Source organism: Rutidosis leptorrhynchoides, chromosome 10, assembly GCF_046630445.1.
Source record: "Rutidosis leptorrhynchoides isolate AG116_Rl617_1_P2 chromosome 10, CSIRO_AGI_Rlap_v1, whole genome shotgun sequence".
NCBI classification, from domain to species: Eukaryota; Viridiplantae; Streptophyta; class Magnoliopsida; order Asterales; family Asteraceae; genus Rutidosis; species Rutidosis leptorrhynchoides.
The window spans coordinates 9394573-9403902 of record NC_092342.1 but is presented as its reverse complement, the minus strand read 5'-3'; positions in this window follow the sequence as shown (position 1 = coordinate 9403902).

Below are 9330 nucleotides of genomic sequence, written 5' to 3'. Positions count from 1 at the left end.
GAAGATATGTAATTTTGACTTGGTCTCCGATTGATATCACGAACCTATCCATATATAGTTTATCAATATATTTCTATTTTAAACAATCGTCACATATATATATACTTTTTATACTTTTAATAGTTTTAATAATTTCTTAGTCCGTAGTTAGCAGTCCGATGTTAGTAATTCAATTTTAATGGTTCATTTTTAGGTGTTTAATAAACCCCCAATGAAATAAATAAAAACCCCCATCGTATATGTATTGGTCGAGATTAATCTTGACCCACGGTACCGGTGTTGTCAAATGACGTGTTGCGTACATAAAGTACCGGTGTTGTCAAATGACGTGTTGCGTACAATCATGGGATCTTATGATTAATCTTCTCGTATTGTTTACGGGTGATCCTGAACCATATAAAATTAAATTATGAGTACATATATATAAAATATCATGTTATTTTAAAAAGATGTGATTTATTTAATTTTCTCCAATTATTTTCGTAGCTAAACTAGTCTTAGATATCCGATCTCGTTTTGGTCATAGTTTCTTCGTTACAACTCCGTTTTCGTTGATTCAACTTGCCACTTCCTTGGATCGAGTCCCTCTTTAAGACTATGAACTGTAAATACCTTAGTTTGTATTCAAAATCACAGGTCATAGGTCAAACTTTAGTGAAACTTATGGAGTTGATCATTTTCCATCATGTAAACAACCTTAAATGATTATTTTTCTAAAAATACTTATACTTTGAGTTAAATCATGAAATTTTTATGTGTTAACATATTCATAGTAAATATCAATTTTCCAGAAAATAAGCCTCCAATTCAAAGTTCAAAATAGTTTTTAATTATCCAACCCAAAACAGCCCCCGGTTACACTCCGACACCGTAGATTCAGTTTTAAGGTGTTCTTTGAAAAACCAAGTTATACCTTGTTAAATTAGCATATATTTAAGTTATATTACAGGTCTTGAAGTATTTTAAAAGTTAAGTTAGAAGGATCTATTTAGTTTGCAAACAAGTTTGAAAACATTCAAACTATGTTCTTGTTGTTAAAATTTTATACCATAAAATAAGATAGCTATATATATATGAATCGAATAAGGTTATGAACATAGTTACTACCTCAAGTTCCTTGGACAAGGTTGCTGTAAAATAGGAGTAAAAAGCTAGAACCAAAAGGGTGTTGGAATTGGATGAAAGATTGGAAGTAAGTTTGTGTTCTTGGAAGGATTTCTTGAAGTGTTTTTGTATGGTTTTCTTATGGTGATTAAGTGTTGTTTTTGAAGCTAAATGATGGGAAAAATGCTTAGAGATGATCAAGTATGAAGTTAAGAGTATTTTGAGAGAGAAATGGGAGTGTAAGTATGAGAAAATGGGGTGAAGAAATGGTGTGCATGCATAAAAACGTTTTTAGGTTATAAAGGAAAAAAAAGATACCTAACTTTGTTTTCTTGCTAAATAATTCATGCTACTTGACAAATGGTTGGTTCCACATGTTTCTTAATCATTTAAGGCTACTAAGGAGCAGATTTTTATTGGTATATACCAATAGTAAATACATCTAGAAGCTGCGTATGATACGGGTACATATACCCTAGGTATACGTATAGAAATCTTTGAGAAAACGGAACGAGGATTCAAATATAGCTATCTTTTGTAAATATACTTATATTGTTTTATGTATGTAAGCCCTTTAAAAGTGATAAAATACATATCTATACGATGCATGTATAAGTATTATAGGTTATAAGTATTTATGTCAAATAACGTTACATATGGTTATCGTTTTGAAAACTTAAGTTAGTAGTTTCAAAATATACTTATAACTTATTGTTATTAATACAAAATGAGATATTAAAACATTCTTAGATCATGTTAAATATGTATATATACATATATATACACAAACATATAATTATCATATATTGTATAGTTCGTGATATCATCGGTCAAACTAGACGGTCAAACGTTGTGTAAAACTCTTTTCGAAAACATAAGTCTCAACAATTTGGATTGCTTATCACGTTGGTAAGGTTTAATTTATATAAATATTAATCTTATAAGTATAGAACGATCGAAAAAGTGCGGGTCGTTACAAGTCACATTTTGGTGAACGACTTTATATGCTGCTAAGGTGAGTTTCATATGCTCCCTTTTTAATTGCTTTTGCAATCTATATTTTTGGGCTGAGAATACATGCAGTTTATTTTAAACAATGGACACAAGTACATACTTAATTCTACACTGAGTTTGAACCGAAAACCTCTTAGCTTTGGTAACTAGTAACTGCCGGTTATAAGAACTGGTGGGCGCGAGTAGTTATATATGGATCCATAGGGCTTGATATCCCCGTTCGAGCTAGAGCACTAGCCTTTTAACGGACGTATGCTATTTGAGAAGCGTACACGTTGGTTTGCGTGTATTATTAAGATGATTATACAAAGGGTACAAATTATATATACGTTAAGTTTAGTTACCAGGGTGCTCAATCTTGTAGAATATTTTGATAAACGTTTCTAGATGAAACAACTGAAATCTTGTGGTCCACCTTTATATACAGATTATGCGAAATACTAAAACTATGAACTCACCAACCTTTGTGTTGACACTTGTTAGCATGTTTATTCTCAGGTTCCTAGAAGTCTTCCGCTGTTTGCTTATATGTTAGACAAGCTATGTGTATGGAGTCTTACGTGGCATATTTATCAAGGAAACGTTGCATTCACCAAATCATCACCATGTATCTTATTTTGACTGCATTGTCAATGGAAGTACTATTGTAAACTATTATTTACGGTGATTGTCTATATGTAGAAATCATCAGATGTCGAAAACCTTTGATTTAAATATTCATTTATGGTGTGCCTTTTCAAAAGAATGCAATGTTTACAAAACGTATCATATAGAGGTCAAATACCTCGTAATGAAATCGATGAATGACGTGTTCGTCCATATGAATTTGGAGCGATCGTCACAATTTTCTTTCTCAAAGATTGGGATTATTGAATTATTTCCAGAATAAGATTGAGGGGGAATGTTAAAATATATATATATATATATATATATATATATATATATATATATATATATATATATATATATATATATATTCAATGTTATTCTGAAATATTATTTTTTTTCTTATATTTGTTTTTTATTGTTTATTTTTTGTAGGTTTTTTATTCTTTTGCTAATTAAGAAGTAAAGTTGCTGAATGTTGATATTTGGAGTCTTGAGGGATCTATTTGTGAAGAATTAAAGTTGCAGGGACCAAAGTGCAATATGGGCTATATATACCTTGTATCTGGATGCATCTCCTCATTCATTCATTCGGCTAATCTGTTCATCATTTGTTTTCTCTCTTGTTTCATCACCAAACCCTAGTTTACACGATCTGTTGATTTGTGAAATATCATCTTGATACTCTGTGTTCTTGTGGGAGATATTCAATTAGTTTGCTCGTTTCTTAGAGTTCTATTTCTGTATTTGTTATTGGATCTTTGTTCTGTAATTTTGGTTATAATCTAAAGATTTACAAGGTTTGGTGATAGTTTCGTACACAATTCAATTAGGATCCACTGGTATCATTGGTGTTGAATCACGGTTTGCAAGAGGGAAAGTGAATGGATAATGAATGCTTATGAATTTAGACTGTGTATGTCTGTGTTTGTTATTATTATTTTTTGTACCATAATTAATTTAACGGTATTTAGAGCTTTTTCATGTTGATTAGCTAATGAAATTTATTTGTTAACTAATGACTCTAATGAAATTTATTCATCGCGGAAATTCATAGCAAATGCTTCGAGTGGATAAGTAGTAGTTGAAAAAAAGACTCGTTGAATTGGCTAATGTGGATTACGGACCCTAAAAGCTTCGATGCAACACACTCAAGAGTAGGTGTTGGTTAAGGTAGGTTTTTTATGCCGGATCTCGTCGAATTATTACTTAGTAGGGTCCAAGTGGTTTTAGTCTCTATTGCTTCGCTCCGCTTGACCAGCACTGTTCGAGTTCTAAACCGGCTTGTCTTTTCAAGTTGATCCTCCTTTGTAGTAACCGATGGGTGAAGACTTTTTCCTACCATCATTTTACCAACCTAATTTTGTCCATATATATCGTGTAATCCATAGAGTTTCTTTTCCCTTTCGAGTTATAGTTATAGGTTTACATAGTCCTGATGTTCCTAATTAGTCCTTAGGACCTCCTGATTGTACTCTCTTTTTTAATAATAAAATTGTTGGCTTTTCAAAAAAAATGGATGACTAAAATTGATTTCTGAAACAGTGGCGAAGCCAGAATTTTAGATGAATGGGGTCTATATCGAAACGTAATAAGTCAGAAAATTTAACTAATAAAATATGATTAAGTACCAATATAAAAAATCAAGTTATATTTTAACATAAACGTACCCTATGATCTCTCATCCGTTCAAAACAATCCATAATTGCTACGTCCGTATACCCTAGTTATTGCATTTTTATATAAATAAATTATAAATCATATAAATAATAATTAGATAACTACTCAAATTTGTTATGTTCATTAAAGAGTATTAAATAAATGGGCTGTGGCTTTAGTATTGTTTGGGAATCAAATTCCCAGCCACCAAAAAGGTAATTAAATTTAATATTATTTTCATTGAATGGGGTCTTATATAAATGGTGTCAATTTTTTTTTTTTTTTAAAGCAAAAAAGTATTATTATTATTATCTGGAATATAATAGTACAAGTCTCTACACGCATCTATACAATGATATGAATAATATCGGAACAATCGGGAAAAGATTGGATTATAAACAATAATGTAATTAAAAGTCGGGAGCGACGAAGCCAACTTAACGTTAAGCGGGAACGAACTTGAAAAAACAAGCAGAGAAGGAGGAGACAACAGTGCCGATCAAGCGGCGACAAAGGTGCCAAACAACCAACTCTTTTAATCTAACCCACATAAGTTAAGAAAAGACTGCGAACACTACCCGATTTATGTAATGTCATGTTAACCGATACCCATGCGATTTGGAGGCGATGCCACATAAAAGGAAGGGTTAAGGAGCCATTGATGCCAATCGATAGGTTTTTTCTTCCGAGAACGGTTTGAGATCCAGCTAAAACTTTGAGTTTGTATCTCGGAGATAATCATGGCGGGATTCCACACTTTACTTGAGAAGACTTTTAAATTTCTATGTTTCCATAATATATAGCACGCAATCCATTTGGTGGCTTACCATAAGGAAGATCCAATGGAGTTATGTGAAAATCCTCGATCGGAGATGATGACATCATTGATGCTAGAAATTGTTATGTTATTTTGGTTCCACCAGTCGAGCAATTGTGTCCAAATTGAAGACACATTATGACAATTAACCAAAGCGTGTTCAATGGTTTCGATATGGTGATCGCATAAGGGACATAAGATGGTGTGTAGGTCAATTCCTTTTTTATCAAGTTCACTTCTAACCGGAATTTTTAGTTAGATGACTCTCCATGAGAATATGAAGACCTTTTGTGGAACGAATTTGTTGCGGGGTAGTGGCATGTTTCGAGAGTGGACGCCGTATTTTAGATTGTTAATCAAATTCGATAATGATGATGTAGTGAAGGTGCCGGATGTGTCAAGGGAGAATTTTCATGAGTCGGGGCGATCCGAAATACTTACGGATGATATTAGATTATTGAGTTCCGTAAGTTCATCCAATGCCCGACCACCAGGTGACCGGGACCAATCCCAATTTCCGGTTGAAATCGAGTTGACATTCAAAATTCTATCGGCAACAGTTGCTTCTTTATGAGATTCCAACATGAATAATCTATGAAATGGTGTTTTGAGACTTTCGGATCCGATCCATATGTCATGCCAGAAACTAATCGATGTGCCATTGCCGATACGTTTTGAAATCGAAGATGTAAAGAAAGTGCCTAATTTGTCAGCGACTTTTCCGGCTTTAATGATCTCTTTCCAAATGGTGTGACCTGAAATATTCCTGCATAAAACATTAGTATCCCCCCCCCCCGGCCCGTAAATACTTTTTATGATTTTTACCCATAAAGCATTATGTTCGTTTTTATTATTATCCTACATACTAAAACATATTCAGAATTTCGTCGTTTCAGTTGTTTCGGATTATCGTTTTCAGTTTGCGTTCACACTGCAATCGGTCCCTCAACTTTGGCTCAATTTACACAACGACCCCTCAAGTTTACATTTTTTCAGGAGTTGAAAGTGTAAATATATAATTTTATTAAAATAAAAGAAACTAATTACACCCGAATTTTTAACGGGCCCTATCTTCTCGCTCGGTGCGAGTTAAATTTTTCCGAAACCACCGTTCAACTCGAAATAATTTTACGAACACAACGCGACTAACTATACACGAAACGGAGATCATTAAAAAAACACTAAATATTTCGGGCTATATTTCATACATATACATACACGTACAACAAACAACCCAACCTATTAGATATATTAGGTACCAAACAACGTATATTCAAATTTGACCGCGCGTTGAATACTACCGCAGCAATGATCGAATTTTTTTCTAGTTTCATATAAAACTACAAGCCCAATTTTTTCCAGTGGTGTCAATTGAGCCACCTAAATTATATGTGGCTCCGCCACTGTTTTGAGGTGATTATATGGTCATGAAGGAGTTTGATTTTTTAATGAGGTGAGATAATGCTCATCTTTTAATATATAAAAATGAGAAAGAAATGCATTATCGAGTATGTATGTATGTATAGTAAGAGAGAAATGGTGATATTGTTAAATAAATCCACCATGATACGACCATACATTAGTGTTTTTTGGCTTGCGATAGTTTAGCCTAAATATTTGCATTCGCAAGGCGACATTGCGAAATGGGGTAAGGTTCGTTAAATTGTAATAAGTTTCTTGTAAACTTTAAATGGTCGTATCTTTTGACTCGTAGCTCCGACTTAGTCACTATTTTTTTATCCGTTGACAAATGGCTGAAAGCGGTTTGTCCCAAAATGTTTTCGAAATTCAGCCTCGAAGACCTTCAATTTTGACATTTCTATTGATTTTGACTTTTAAACATGCTTTAACCACTCATAACTTGCTATGGAAGATTCTAATTTGTAATTCGTTAAATTTATCACCAATGTTGACAAAAGTACACGAAACCCCTCAATCAATTTGAGTAAATAACACATTTCACGAATCGACACATGCGTGCATAAATCGCAACTCGCAATATGCGGTTGATTTTGAATAAAAAATAGGCCATTGGTTTTAGTAAAATCACGTAGATCTCTAAAAATGGTGTCTAACTACGAGTTACGGATTAAAAGTTATCGCGATTTAAAATATTTTTGATCGTGTCCGATCTCGCGCCTAGTCGTAAGTTAGCAAGACCACCTTTCAACTCGGTGATCGCATGGTCACAAGCCCAAGTCGCAAGGTCGCAAGGGCACCTTGCGAGGGCATTTTGACAATTTCTTTTTTTAAAGGAAAATTGTTATAGTTTGTTGATACCTATTTCCGACCAGCGGCTTATAAGTATCAGTACAAGACTAGAAATCCTTAGCGTGATGGGATGAATTGCCGATTGATATTGCCAATAACGGAGGTTGATAATGATATTCTCAAGATTTCAAAAAGTTGTACTTCAAGGAACATTAGTTGTCCTTTTCACATATATGTATAAATGCAGTAAGTGCGTGCCATCCACCTTTAGCATGTGTAAAAGGTAATCATGAGGTTTGTGTGGTAAATATGAGTTCCACCTTGCATATATATTACTCCATTATATATGACTTATAAGATTTCAGTTGAAATTTTGAATCATCTAATTACAACCTGATAACAGATGGTGATGACAGTACAGATGGATTACGTATGAAAAGCTTTTGTTTCCTTATGTCTTATGGGTACGGAAGTATTTCAGTTCCTTTTGCTTTAAAATTTTTGCATTGTTGAGATTCTTTGAAACGGATGGCGCCATATGTTGGTATGTATTTTCGATAAAAGAGTAGATATACATACCAGTGCAAGGTAGAATATATTACGCGAGGGGTAGTTTGCCGATTGACGTTTACTCTTGGGACGAATCCCTGCAAACCAGGATCATGGTCTAAAACCATGGGTTGACTTAAGTCAATCTTCAAGTAAGGCTTATGTATGTATTGCATGTGTCATGAGTGAGAAAGTATTTCTTGAAGTCATGTAGTCTTGTGATGTTATGGTATGCTTCTTGAAGGTTTAATGTTTGAACTCCAGAAACTTTATCCTCCCAGCGAGTTGATTCGCCCAGCGCTCAGCATTTGATGTCGTCCTGCACTCAGGACTTGATGTCGTCCAACGCCCAGCTCTTGAGGTCGTCCAGCACTCAGGGCTTGGTGTCGTCCAGCACTTAGGCCTTGATGTCGTCAAACTACCAGATCTTGAGGGAGAGAGTCTAGAGAGAGAAACTGTGTGTGAGAGAAAGTGAAATATCTGATCTCTCGTGTAAGTCTCAAATGAGGTGAGGAGTCCCTCTATTTATAGGAAAAAACTTGGGCTTGTAAGGAAGCTTCTTGGGCTTAAATCATGGATAAGCCCAATAACATGTATATTAATATATACACCAATAATGTTTACCCTCAGGATGGAGTCCCTGCGGACCCAGATGACGGTCTAAAACCATGGGGTGGCTTAATAAATCTTGCAAAACCAAACTGAGTGTTGGTCCGTCTAGCATTATGCAGGTAAGTCTTCAAGTTCTAGAGTAAGAAAGTATTGTGTGTGAGAGAAAGTGTGTTCACTGCCACAAGTCCAAGTGTCTGAAAAGTGATGCCCCGGGTGACCTATTGTAAGCGTGGGTGCTCTGTAATGTTCGGAGACACATGTCACGTTTCCATTGATTGATTTATGCGAAAAGTGCGTAATCGACTTTGTGCTTTATGCTGACGTGGTATGTGTGTTACTCGTGTGTTCTTTTTAGGGCTTAAGCATAAGCAGCGGCATACGAGGCATACACAAAACACTGTGCGGCCTAATTTTTCATTTATCATGTTCTTCTCTACGGCAGACGCTCACCGTGGGGTATGCTTCCACCCAAGTTAATGATAACAGCGTGGGGTATGTTTCTAGTGGAAGTAAAAGTGGCGATAAGCATAGCAGTAAGCATACAATTCAATTGAATTCCAAGGACAGTTGTGCTAAATCTTTTGACAGCTCATATGATATTCACGAGGGGCCCACGCAAGTTAATGATTTCAGTCCTTTAATGACAGTCAAACTAAATTTTAACAACAACATGGATCAAAATGTTGCGGGCCAAAATAAAAACGACGCTGTTGGGCCTAACAAGACAAGCCCCATTGCTCAACATTCATCCAACCAAT